The sequence below is a fragment of the Scatophagus argus genome, chromosome 3, assembly GCF_020382885.2.
Source record: "Scatophagus argus isolate fScaArg1 chromosome 3, fScaArg1.pri, whole genome shotgun sequence".
Classification (NCBI taxonomy): Eukaryota; Metazoa; Chordata; class Actinopteri; family Scatophagidae; genus Scatophagus; species Scatophagus argus.
The window spans coordinates 21,487,087-21,501,002 of record NC_058495.1 but is presented as its reverse complement, the minus strand read 5'-3'; the positions used below and the strand labels follow the sequence as shown (position 1 = coordinate 21,501,002).

The following is a 13,916-nucleotide window of genomic DNA, read 5'->3' as shown; positions in this document are numbered from 1 at the left end:
GAACCAAACCCTATAAAAGCACTGAGAGCTGAGCACACAGAGACTTTTAAAAGCATTTTTCTCTCTGGTCTCCTGTGCAGTTGAGTCTCACAACACATGCTTGTTTGGGCGGGGGTGTCACAGGTTGACCGCACTCAGCAAAGACGTTACCACACACTCTGCTCGGAGCTGGGCCTGGCAGGCTGTGGCCCCACTCTGTAGATGCTCCATCTGGGGTGTGGCTCTGCACCATTTGAACTGGTAATGGAAATACAAATCACTGCGGCATGGTTTGACTTGGTGCAGCCAGAAGTGCTCCATTACTGCATTACAGCTTGCTGGAAGAACTCAAATTACTGTATATGTTTAGTGGAAAATATCATACGCACAGTGTGGCTCATCGTGTTATTGTTAGCAAAGGTCTTCAAAACATTGTCATACCTCGACGCTTTCAGGCTTTTTCAAGAAATGCATTAAATGGTACTGAGCTCTTGTTTCCACCGAGCATTTTACACAAATCACTAGACTATCTTAATGTAAGCCTGTTCTGTAATTTTCTCCACAGCCTCATCATATTTACAAGCTATTCTCTCTGGGGAGAAAACCCAGCAGGAAGAGGGATGCGTAATCTCTCTTGACAGAATGTTCATGAAAATTAGGATCGTGTCACTGCTGTTTGCTTTTGGATTCGTAGCAAGAGAAGCCATCATGCATTAGATTTCTAGCTGCTTTGCACATTACAGTAGAGTGGAGCAGCTGTATGTCTCACTGTGTGCAGGTAAACAGATGTCAGAGTCACTTTTGAATGGCTTGTAGAAAATCCAAGTCATAATAACAGACTGAGTAACACCGCAATGGCTTCAAAGTGTCAGATCAGTCCAAATACGAGGTAACAGCCCTGTCTCCATGGTTACACAGTGGTCACATGGGTGAAACAGCAGAAGAGGACCACCTCTAGCTGTTAAAGATGACATGTTCTTGGTGTAGAAAGAACTTTTCCTGCTGAGAGGACACGTTCTCGTTCTTCAGACTGGGGTGAGTACATGTGTTGCGGCCCACTGTAAGCACAGACCCAGTGAGGGGTGCTGAGCTGTCCTGCATATGGCCTTCATAGTCCCAGTGGAATCACAGCACCGCCTGCCCACCAGTCTGACCCACCTGCTCCTCCGCAGAGCCAAGCAAACCCAATGCCCATGCTGGCTAGATTTCCTGTTGTACTTACGCAAACACCAAGCCGCTCAAAAAACGTCATCTATTTTGCATTTCAGCCAATGCTTAAATTGTTCTAGGCATTCATGCATGTTTCACACCCACAGTGTGATCACATTTGTCCTCCTCAAACTGAAAGAGAACATGGTCCAAACCTTTACTGGTCCTATGCTGCACTCCAGCTCGTCTCTACTTATTGTGCGATTGTTGTCTAATAAATCCATGCAGTAAATTTCCTCTTTTATACTTTTGTTTGTATGAAGAATCATATGATAATAATTTAATAATTTTGGGGAGGGGGATTAAAATCAAGAAAGTAGAAGAAAGTTAAAGAAAAAGATGTAATGTCTACTTGAAACTATTTTATATGCACTCTGCATCAAACGCATCAAACGCAGGAGTCAACACTTCATTTATTTCTGCATTTTCTCAGCTTCATATACATAAAGGTCTGTTGCAATGAATGGCTTAAAATGTAGAATTAAATATCTGAATATCCACAGTTTTGTCTTACATGATCATGTCTATTTCATATAAAATTATTAAGCACTATTCTGGTTTTTATAAGTAGTATCCAGCATTATTACGCAATGTGTTTGATCTATGGTATGATCATATAAAATATTTAGAAAACGCACCACATATAGCATTGCGATATATGAACTTACCAAAAAACTGACTGAAAAACAATCTCACCATCAGGTCCATCAGGTCCATTTCCATTAGTAGATGGAGGGTGAAATCCAGTCAAAGACAGAACAGTATGAAATTTTTAAGGGACATTCACTGTCCAGTTACTAAGTAGTACACCCACTCATTCACTTGAATTTAGCCAGTCCAGCAGAATTGCCAGTGCTGGGGAAAACAGCTCCAGGTCATCCAACATAAAAGTTGAACCTGGCTCAACTTTTGCTGCAACAGATGCAACGTTATCCATTAAGTCACAATGTTGTACAGTCAGAATCTAAAGATAACTCTGATAATCCTTTGGCTTTTCTGTACCATCAAACATTTATATACTTTTCTTTATGACCATATACATGCATGTTTCATCTGTTAGCATGCTAACATACTAAACTAAGATGTTTACACTAACCCTCCTGTTCAACTGCATCTTAGTATTTCTAAGTATACTAGCATGCTGTCATTAGCGATTAGCACTGTCATAACTAAAGGACAGTCTCACAGAGCTGCTGGCATGACTTTAGACTCTTAGTCTTGTTTCTTATCATCTACATTTTCATGACAATTGGACAAACGCTGCTGATGAACATCACATTAACAATTACAAAATGGACCTTGAGGTTTCATGGCCAACACTGAACCTCTACTCAAACACTGTATTTTTATACGCATAGCATATAATAGTACACGGTATACCATATGCTGTATCATCATTGTTCTTCTAGTTCCTTACTGATGCAACATACAACAAATTTGCTGTTATTACGTATCCGTGCTGCAGCCTGTTATTCTAATTTTATCTTCATGACGACATGTTCCTGGCAGAGATAACATGACACTGCTGGCACAAGAGAGTCAATCTGAACTGATTTACTCATGTAAATCCGGGCAGCATGGAAACAAATGAGTGTCCACAGCACAAATGTGTGCTGAGAAAACGGAAGCCGCAACACTGAAAGCTCATGGGGTTGGTCCTCTGTTGGCCTTTCTCGTACAAGTTAATATGGAAGGAAGACAGGCTCACTGCTCTGCAAAAGCCTACAATCTACCACAAAGCTGGACTCATGCTTGTTTTCGTCCCACGTGAATGAAAATCCAATCCCTGAGGCCTTTCTTCAGTCAATAGTAGCAGTCTGTACCTAAATATACTTTCCTCTGTTTTCTTGCTTTGTCTAGGCAGTGGTACAGTTAATCTGCGCTTGGTGTGTTGGTGTGCTCCATGACGAGAGAGCGAGAAAGAAAGAGGCTGACGTACCACGCTGAGAGAACAAGCAGGGAGGAGTGGCAAGGATCCAGGTGACTCAGAACATGTGACAGGGGGGTCAGTGCGGTGGGAGGTGGTGAGATGAATGACTGAGGTGTGAATCCTTGTCGCTAATGGAGGCATCCACCTCCACCAAAGCTCTCTTCCTGAAGCATGCAATAATCTCATGTCCAGCCTTGTGTACAGCTATGTGACTTTAGCCTTCGAGACCCCTGTTTAAATATTCTTCAGCGAATTCGTAGAATAAAATCTCTTTTTGTTCCAATGCATTTGATTATCAGGCAAAAGCTGCTGTGTTTGTTTATGCAATTTGAAAAAACTGATACACACAACACCATAAGGATGGCTCTAGTAATATATACCAAGGTGGAATGGATTATATCAGTTTTTAATAAACTGTAAGACAGCTTGGCCATTTTGCTCTATGTAAAATCTGAAAGGCTTCCTCTTCACACTTCACCAGCTAATCTGACCATTCTCTGTGCCTGTTGTTAGTTGCCTTGGTTACAAAGTCTTTCAGTGCGGCATCATAGTACAGTACCGTTTCTGCTCAATGCAGAGAACAGCATCATTTGCTTTGGAGGAGGGTGTATGTTGTGTGGTGCCTGCTGCTAAATTTAGAAGATTTTCTTTTCTCGTTCATCTTTTGCAGGTCCAAGAGGTTTGTTTATGTCTTCAAACAGCAAATTGCTAAAACATTCATGTGCATTACCGCAGGAATCAGTGCTACTATTGTGTCTTTCATGCAAGAGGTGTGGGAACAGTTGCTTTGAATGAATCTTATTTGATCTGCTCATTAATGTCTACCACCTGTTCCCTCAGCCCAGTTTCCCTCCTCCTTATCTGTTGACAAAGATTTTGCAAAGTGGATCTCATTCAATGTGAAACTTCTGCTTCTCATGAAAGCAAACTTGAGTCCAATTAGTAAAGCACCCTCAGGTGAGAAACATATTTCTGGTTTTTATAAATAGTATCCTCAAATATCTTCCCTCTGTCACAACAAATCCAAGGACAGACACAGTGAGAGTGTGCACAGTTTACTGTACTACACTTGAGATCTGTCTGGGGTACCTAGACAGAGGACTCGGGTGTGGGACAGACTGAGTCAACAAAACCTCCTGTTCAAAGAGTTCTCCATGCAAAGATTGAGGGAAATATCTTGCAAACCATAAAAGGTTGTTTTTTAAAATTACTAGAACCACTGTTTTTTTTTATATAACAGTGTATGAAATGACAATGTAAAACCTGCAGAAAAGTGAAACACTCCTAGTGATGAACCTGCAAAGAATTATCAGCTGAATCTGCAGCTGTCTGCACACTATTAAGCTGTCTGGCCCACAACTTTACTGTTTTGGTTCACTTCACCGCTCTCATAGCATTGTTGTCTGCAATAACAAGCAGCTGTGCTCAATGAAAACCCATTGTACTCTCTCTGGTAAGCACCAAATAGCAGACAGACACAGTTAGCAACAAGCTAGTGAACACAATGGAGCATTTGGCCACTACAGAGCAAGATATGGTGGATATAAGAAACTGAGCTCAGGCATTCACTGGATAGATGCACACATGACCCTCAATGAATGATGATGCTGCTATGTAAACTGCTTTCCACAAAGTTCAATATGTAAACTTAAATTGTGATATGTCAAAGTTGTGTTTAAAACTTGTTTCTGCTGCCACCCAGTGGCAAAAAAGTCAGTTTTACTGAGGCAATAAACATACTGGCAGATATAAATGCAATTGGTCATGCACCTTAAATAGCAATTAAGCCATTAAATCATTTGGTTTGTTTTTTTTTTAGCAAATCACTCCTTTGCAATTTACACCATATGTAAGTGACCAAGCCTGCTGGACACATGATTAATTTGTATTGTTAAAAAATAAAAATATAAATTAAAAAAAAAAAAAATGTACTCCTTTCTGTTCCCTCTGGTGACTCAGACCTCCTTTAACATTTTGGATTTAATTGCATGCTGTCTGCACAGAAGTTGCCTGCTCTGTTACCAAGCCCCCTTCTCCTCCTCCTCTTCCTGTTTTGCCACAACGCAAAACTGCACTGGTGTGCCATTCAAAATTGCAGACCAACAAAGCTGAGCTTGTCAGCTTTCTTAAAATCCAGCTCAAAAACAGACAACTCACAGATCATAAATCCTGCTCAACCTCCAATGCGCTTCCCCGTCAAGATGTCTAAAAACCACGCAGTAGTATATTACGGCAGGCCAATGCCAGGGCATCATTAAGTCCTGATCCAAGGGTCAACTCAAAGCACATCTCTACCAGCATCACTACGGTGACAAACTGCCAGAGCATGAGGGAGAAACATCGATTGTAGTCATGCAACTGCCAGTTGTCTTCAGGCTGTGTCATACAACTTTAATGAAAATAGATTTCCCCTGTCCTTCACCTGAGCAACATGCAGTAAAGACCAGTACAACATGTAAAGGAGAGGGGACTGGGAATTTAAACTGACAGTTGAAACAGAAGCTGAAGCCTTTAATCTCTGTCTCCATTTTAATTTGAAATGTACAGTAGCTTGAGTGTTTTTTTTTTTATTTCTGTTGGGTTTTTTGTTTGTTTTTGCTGATTTTGGTGAGCAACAGAAGATTTGACTGGAAATTTCAATGCGCTTCATCAGTTTTTGTTGCACAGAGCAGTGACATGCTGCAGACTTGAGCTGATACAGAATATGTTAGCTGAGAAATGACCTCATATGCTCAAATATCATGGAAAGTGCAGTGTTTCTCTTCAGGACGCAATCAAAACACCAAAAGTCAATAATAATACCTTTCATCCATCACAGCCTTTAACGCCTCAACCCCTGTTATCTCTCTTCACTGTTGTGAATGAGAAAATGACAGAGTAGGCAGCTGGGGTGACAGTCTAAGTGGTGTTGACAGCAATACGCCACATAGGAGGCCCATTACTTCTAATGCACAGTGGAAAGGAGAGGATGAGCCAGATCAAGATCGTGGTAACGTCACTGCATGCCTTTGCATAAGTGACTCGCTCGCAGATGAAAATGTCTACAGTGGCAGCATGAATCAACGTTGAGGTGAAATATTAATCCACTTCCATTTAAAATTCCCCTTCAAATTTTCTATTTGTGGGTGCTAGGCAGGGTGGCTCTTTGAAGCTGCATGGTGCCACAAGTAACCCTTTCACTAAAGATGAGGTTCGAGGGCAGAAAAACTCCTTCTGTTTGATTTTTTTTGATGGATGCTTCCACTGTCTTAATTGTGACTGATGACATAAAATCAGCCTTGTATTTCTTTTTTTTAAATGAACACTAATTGTTTCTTCAATATTACAGCCAGTGCAACATATTAAGACTTAACTGTTGTAGATGATGTTCTGACCGACGACTGATGGCAGAGTCAACATCAACAACTTATTTAATGCACTGTTATCAGACTGGTACTCACTGAAGTTCAGGCATCGGAATCAGTAACATCTCTAATGCACAGCTTGCCATACCTACAGAGGATATGGACTGATGACAATACCTCTCTAACCAACACTCAGTGGCAAAACTAATTCAGTAAGTCTGCAAAGGACAAGAGGAGCTTCAGTATTAAGATGTAAAGAAACAAAATATCTTCAACAAGTAATGAAAAAATGAAGTAGCATATAAATAAAGAAGCAGACAGCGGTTAATCATCTTCGGAAGTTGAATTTAGCCAGAAATTAAATTAGTTACCCGATACATACTGTATGTAGCTCAACAATGGGGAAGCCTGAAGGCACATAAATCTATTTGACAGCCCTTGAAAATTTAATCTTACATTTTGCAACACATTAGAAAAGTTAAATTTAAAAAAATCCTTATATATTATTAATTAAAAGTTTAACTCTGTTTCATAAGGCCTTGAGTGGTTATGGTTTCATAATCTCCAGACTGGTGTGTAAAATGTTTACATTTCATCACAAATTTCATTCAGAGAATCATTTGGTGAGTTAACATTGCAAAGCAACAAGAAGCATACAGAAATATTCTCTCTTTTGCCTTTTTGCCCAGAGGCAGATGCTGACTGTTGCCTGTGTGGGAGGCGTGGGAGTGACTGTGGCCATTTCTGTGGTTTGATGACATCACACACATTTTCCTCAATTGGCTGAGTATAGTCACCACCTCCTCCACCACAGGGAAAAATCTAATTAAAAATGAAGTTTGAGAATGCACTTCAGCTGAATGAGAGTAAGCCAGAAAGTGAGAAGAATGTTAATGTACTTGTGATAACTTCTGCGAGGTGCGTTCACATCGAGACGATGATCTGAATGAGGGCTTGCGTTGAAGCGGACTTTTACTGACACGTTGTGATTAATAATTAACTGTCAGAGAACAATGCACATGAATGAGCTCTGTTAACAAGGATGTTGACAATCAGCCAGTAATGTATGCAAACACTGCATGTTTAGTGTGTTCATTTTTAATGCGTCCATCATCTCCGTCACAAAGAGCAGGATCCTCTCTTTCATGTTGAGATTAGTAGCTTAATGTCGGATGCTGTATGGCACAGCTGCTACAGGTATCACTGCAGGATTTATTCACTGTAGTATCCCCCTCATTTTACTCTCACTCACTTTTCACAGCAGGAAATTGATCCACTGTAAATGGAAAGAGCACAAGCACAGCTACGGTTGAATCGTGAGGATTCATGTGGCTTGGGTTTGATGTATGGACAGCAGCAGTAGTAAAACTGGACAAGCATCAAACAGAGTCCATTAGTTAAAATATTCCACCCTTGATTAAAGATTACGCTTTTACCATTTCTAACATATGTAGAACCGAATGGCTACATAATTTATTTTATTAGTTTACAGGATGCGGTTTGCTCCACAAGAAAAGATATTTAAAGCATCGTATTCATATTTGCATGACATCACACTTATGAAACAGAATGCATCTGCAGGCTGTTTGAAAATGTTTTCAAATGGGCAAGTCTCTATCACGTTTTTTAAATTCTCCTGCTGCAACGGAGTATTTTATATGCCTTGCTGCTTTTTGAGTCTGGGAAACGATGCCGTTTATATGGCAAAACTCTGTATTTATGAAGTGTGCATCACATGTGGGTTATGTAAAGACAATACAACAGTCAGCCTCTGCAGTGGCTGAGTATCCACACGCTTTTGATTCCACTCTTCAAAGCAAGAGACTACACTCACAGTCCACACTCTACAGTTCTCATAAAAAGAGCCAGTCCTATCTTATTACTTTAGATCTAACCCTTCCACACTTGAGGGATGTTGTCTCTGACTTAAGTCATTAAACTCCCTTCTCTTCTATAATACGAGTCCCTCACTCATACTCAGAGGCTTGATGTTCTTCTGTTCTCACAACAGCAGCTACAATATAATGAAATACCACACTGAGAGCATATCTGGCACTCCAATAATGTCAGCAGCAGAGCCTCCACTCGATGACAATTCCTGTGCTTTAGTGTCAAAATGTGTACTTCACTTTCCACAGAGAAAATGACCCTGTCTTCCCAGGTTGACACATAAAAGTTGGTAAAACAGATATCAAGATGGATAAACCCAGAAACTTCTCTGTTAAGCATCACTGCACCCGAAACCTCTGACTGTAACAGAGTGCTTTTGATTAATGAAAAGCAGAGTATCTCAGATATTGAATAATCCCCCCCACACAGACACACACACGTCTATCTTCCCTGCGGTACATACCAATTTATGCTCCAATATTGCTGCACAGTGTGTGTTTTGATCTTGTACAAGCACATAGCACAGTACACTGCTTGACTATGTAAGAGCTCACCCAGCAAAATGAGCTTGCCTTTTGACAGAAGCATTAACGACTCTCAAAGGTCCCACAAAAACTTTTAATAATGAGCACAAATAAAGCCACATGCAAGGAGGAGAAAAATATGTGCATAACATCGTGGTGACCAAGGATACTTCACAGCACAGTATGTGCTGCACAGCATAGAGAGCTGCAGGACAGGTAACAGCAATAAGTAATAAAAATACTGTATATTGTAATATATGAGTGCACGACCTTTAGAGAAAGGAGAGATCTGGATGAGCAGACTTCCAGAAATTGATTCAACAGCTATTTATACAGGAGTGCCTACTCCTACTATTTTTTTTTTCCATAAATTAACATCACGGTTACCCTAATTATTTCAGCAGTATTTTCACATTTGTACATCTGCAGTCACATTTTCAAAGCAGTCCCCACATTTCCACACTTCTCTGCCGTGCCAGAAGCTCCAACAGAATCAAGAGCGGATGCAACACAAAGTTCGAGCAGCTCTCCCCCGAGATCTAATTGTGTACAAATTGTGAGGCTATGTGGTAATCTGCTGCGCTCTCCTGTAGCTGCTGCTGCTGCCACGCAGCCACCTGGGGTCCAACGCAGGTCTGGACTTCCTCTGGGGCTGAACAAATCACTGCATACAACTCACTGATGACCCAGTGTGCATCTGTCATCTTAAAGGGCCTTAAGGACGTGACATATGAATGAATGGCATCAACCCATGGCAAAAATGCTCCCATGATGAATTTATTTCCCTCCTTTGTGGCTCAGATGGCTTGCTGGACTGCCAAAGGCACAGACCTGAATTTATACATGAGGAGTAGCAGCTTAATAATAATAATAATGAATGTCAAGAGGCAGATTGAGACCTGATTATTCTCATAAAGTCCCGGAACTGAAGGTCAGATTGACTGTGTGTGTTCCCTAATGTTCTTCTGAGGCAGGCGACATGCAAGAGTTCACAGAGATTAGTGTCAGTGTCTCACAGGCTGTTAAAGTAAAACGCTTTATCTATTCACTGCATGCTCTTGGCATCAGGAGTTATTCCTCACGAACTGGAGCCTTTGCAAAATGTAAAACACTGATTATGCCATGTTTTCAAAAAGCCCATTAAAATTCTCTGCGAAGGTCGTCAGAGCACTTGTTTTAAATAACCCAAAAAAAATCTTTTTTTCTTTTCTTTTTTTCTTTCTTACTTTGTTTTTGTTTTTGTTTTGTTTTTTTTTGCATGTGGTATTTCATGACTATTAACACCAAAAAGTCTTTTACCTCATTACACATTTGAGGTAGAAGGACAAGGGTATTTGCAAAAGTCATAACTGGATTTCTCGCCTTCATGTTTAGAGCTCTTGTATCAACATCCTCTCATGTTGAGCAATGAGAGCATGTCTGTGGTTTTAAACCTCAGCTGCTTCTCACAGGAGATGAAAAGGAGCATAAACACACGATGTCAGGGAGCATTACTGTCCTCTCACATGGTTTTTCACATGAAAACTTTGCCTTGTGGGAGGGCGGGGGTCTCGGCATGAGTCACTAAAAATGATCATTGTATATTTGAAAGGTTGCTCAGTGTTGTGGCATCAGCATCCCCACAGAGTTGCAGCATCAGCACTTAAAAAGACGTGTGCCTGTGGATCCCGTGGAGACTTCCTGCTGTAACTCCTGGACTCTTTCTCCCGTAAGAATTCAGGATAATGAGAAGGTCTGATGTTTCTATCCATTCTGCAGCCGTAAAGTTTGCATCAAAGTGCCATTTCAAATAAACATGTCATTGGTGACAAATAGTCTCATGATTGAGATAGTGAATATGCTTAGATTAAACTGTCTACAAACATATTTGTCTTTTTCCTGATGGTAAAGGCGATATAATGGTGGGTTAATTGACGCCAGAGCGCAATTTCCTAAGTGCATTGTTCTTCATTCTGTAAAATATTATGTAACTAACTCAAACAATTACGATTAATGTTATTTTTTAAATATATATATATATATATTTAAATGCATCGAAAAAGGAATGAAAGTTCTTGTAGTAATCTCATTGTGTGCTTCTTCTGTGCCTTCTGCTGAGTTCATTGATTTCGAAATCTGAACGGCTGTTCGGGAAAATAACATCACAACTTACCTTGACACCAAATTCCACCTCTAAACGTAGGATCCACTGACGGTCAAAGTCGAGTTTGTCCTCGGAGAAACCCACCCCTACTCGTATTATACTAAACGTTCCTGTGAAGTTTAGAAAAATAAAAGTACTTGTGCATCAGATTCTTGCGCTCCCGCAGCCTGTAGTAATGTACCATCTGTTGTGCCTGTGCGCGTCGAGCGGTGAGGAGGAGAGAGGAAGGGAGGGAGGGAGTACAGCGGATAGGACAGCGCACGCAGGAGGAGAGGGCTCAGAGGCAACCTGAGCGGGTTCAGATCCCACCCCACTAAACGTATACTCTGTCATAGTTTACAGAATGTGCAGGCGACGTGCAGCATCTGACAAAGCAGCACACAGTGAAGGACGCACCCGCGCTCACTTCCACTTTGCCCACCATTTTAACCTGTGCAGCGAAATTAACCTAAAGCGTCTTTTAGACTAATATGAACCGTTACATTTCAATTCTACATCACCATTTCACAGCAAAATACCGTGTCAGAAAGTTGTGAGAATCATACCCACAAGAACACACACTCTACACAATAATTCGCCTGATTCGATATTGTTCAGTACGTTATAAGCCTGCCTCTGATTCACTACATTGTTGCTTGTGTGAAATTAAATGTAAAACAGGCTACTGCATGGTTCTATTTTTCTTGTAATATGTGCATTTATGTGAAAGTTTGACACGGACTAAGAAAAAAAACAAAAAAACAAACACAACAACAACATGCTCATAACAAAAACAAAGGGAGAGTCCTAAAGTCACGGTCTGACCATGGACCGCTCGTAACATCCAACTTTCTGTACTTTTCTGTAGATTGTCCCCAGAAAACCTGCCAACTAACTTTATACGTACTAATTTCTCAGAGGACGTAGTTTACTGACAACATTGGCTGTGACGGAAGACGTCTCAGAGATGGATATCTCAAAACCGGTGCAAATAAAACCAAAATCAGCATGGTTCAGTTCTAAGCTGAAAGAGAGAATATATCAGTTTTGGCGTAATTTGGTTGAACCAACCCTTTAAACGTGTCAAATCAAACATCTGCAGCTGGCCTCTGATTGTCGCTGGAGATGAAAACATGCTCCAACAGTCTGCGCCTTATCCAAACCCTCAGGGGTCCACATGTCCACACACATTAGAAATGAAGCATGAGGAGAAACACACTGTAAACATACACGTAAAATGAGGAACTGAAAACAGTGGATGCTCATGGGTTGAGACACTGCTTAGAGAGCAGATGGTTTTCCTTCAATGTGACATATACTGTACTGTGCCCCACATATGTTCAGGACAACAGCAGCAAACATCTCAAGACTCCATTTGTTACTAAACTAGAATCTCATGGTGAGCTTTTCAAGCGGGTCTGAAGACATTATAGGCTGTCTGTTCTTTATCCTAAAATGGTGTATATGAGAAGTATAAACAATCTCTGTTCCACCACCTCCTGCAAACAGAGTCGGTCCCTTCTCCAAACGCTGCTGCCTCCTCAAGTCCTACAAGTGCAGAAAATTCGCTGAGGAAGGTGAAGATTGAGCCTCCCACCCAGGACGAATATTTTTGGCTGGTGCAGACACAACGTTGACCCTGGTGGCGCTGGCTGCTATCTCCAACCACCGTCAGAAGCCAAGCTGCCATACTGGCCATTTACATCTTCTGCCAACCGGGGTCATGCTTCTTCAGCTGCTCAGGAGGTGCTCGCCAGGCTTGGTCACTCTCAGGATGGAGTGGCAGCAAAGCATCGCACCACAAAATATCTTCAGGAAGCTTATAATGCAGTTCACACTTTTCAGAGGACCAAGTTATGGAAACGTTTCAGGCCCTTTTTCTTTATCTGTTCAGACTGAAGTTTTTTTAGTTTTTTTTTTTTCAGTCCTTTTGGGTAATGCCCGTATTTGACTTCCAGCTGACAGCTTGAAGAAAAGATCAATATCACTGCCATGTCTGCAGACAGACAAGGGGAAAGACTCGGGACACAGAGAAACTGTTATTGACCAAGGAAGTATAAGCTTTTCATGAAGTACTTGAACTTTAAATAGTGATGATTGAATCTATGACTTTTGTCAGGCTTTTGTTCGCCTGCAGAACTCAGAACAATCTTTACTCAGTCAGGGAGTAGAAGGAGTATATTTTTGATGAGACAATGTAACACAGCATTTGTGATAATGCGCTACAAATGAAACAGCAAATGTACAAATTCAATTCTGCCTGTCCATGGCAAGACATGGCTCAAGAAACAGCAGATTGGCAGAATGGTAACAAGTGTGAAACACAACAAGAAAAAAGCAAGTGCTTGGGAACAGTGTAAAAGTGTGTACAAAGTGATGTGTGATATGTTCAGCACTTGATGTCAGTCACTTTGCCTCCTGTCATGGCCATATCAGTGATGTAATGAAGCAGGCAGAAGTTATTACAGAACGTAGACTCAGCTGCCATTTTCAACCTTGAGACCAGAGAGACAGCTGAGATCTGTCACCAGGACGTCATGTTCTTCAGTTCCACGTCGTGCACGAGTCTCAAATGTGCCATGGAGAACTTGTGATTTCACTGATCATTTGTTGCTCGGTGGCTGACTGTGAAAGGCGTGCACTCTCAGGGGCACACGGTCTGAGACGTGGGAGTCGATCTTTGTGTCACGATTGGCTGTAATGTGTGTTTTATATCCTGTCAGCCCAGCCACTGATTGTCTTCATTCACAGTCGAATTCAGGTCGGATTAAGGCAGATGTCTTGCACCCTTCTCATCAAATGGTTTATTTATGTTGTTTGTTTTTTACCTGAAAGTTTCCTTGTTGTTCTTCTGTCTACAGCCATCTTTTAAAGAGGTTTTTTATTTTTTTTTTTTTTTTTTTTTTTTATCATGTACC

At 41.0% G+C, this 13,916-nt stretch overlaps 1 protein-coding gene across 1 annotated transcript in view; it reads right to left on the bottom strand.

Annotated features, from left to right (window-relative positions):
* The window catches only part of LOC124056853 (caM kinase-like vesicle-associated protein), a 34,589-nt gene extending 23,335 nt beyond the window's left edge, over positions 1–11,254 (bottom strand). The window contains exon 1 of the mRNA XM_046384715.1: positions 11,029–11,254. The gene's annotated coding sequence lies outside the window, so the exon portion shown is untranslated. The remainder of the gene's footprint in view (positions 1–11,028) is intronic.
* Positions 11,255–13,916: the final 2,662 nt, after the last annotated feature.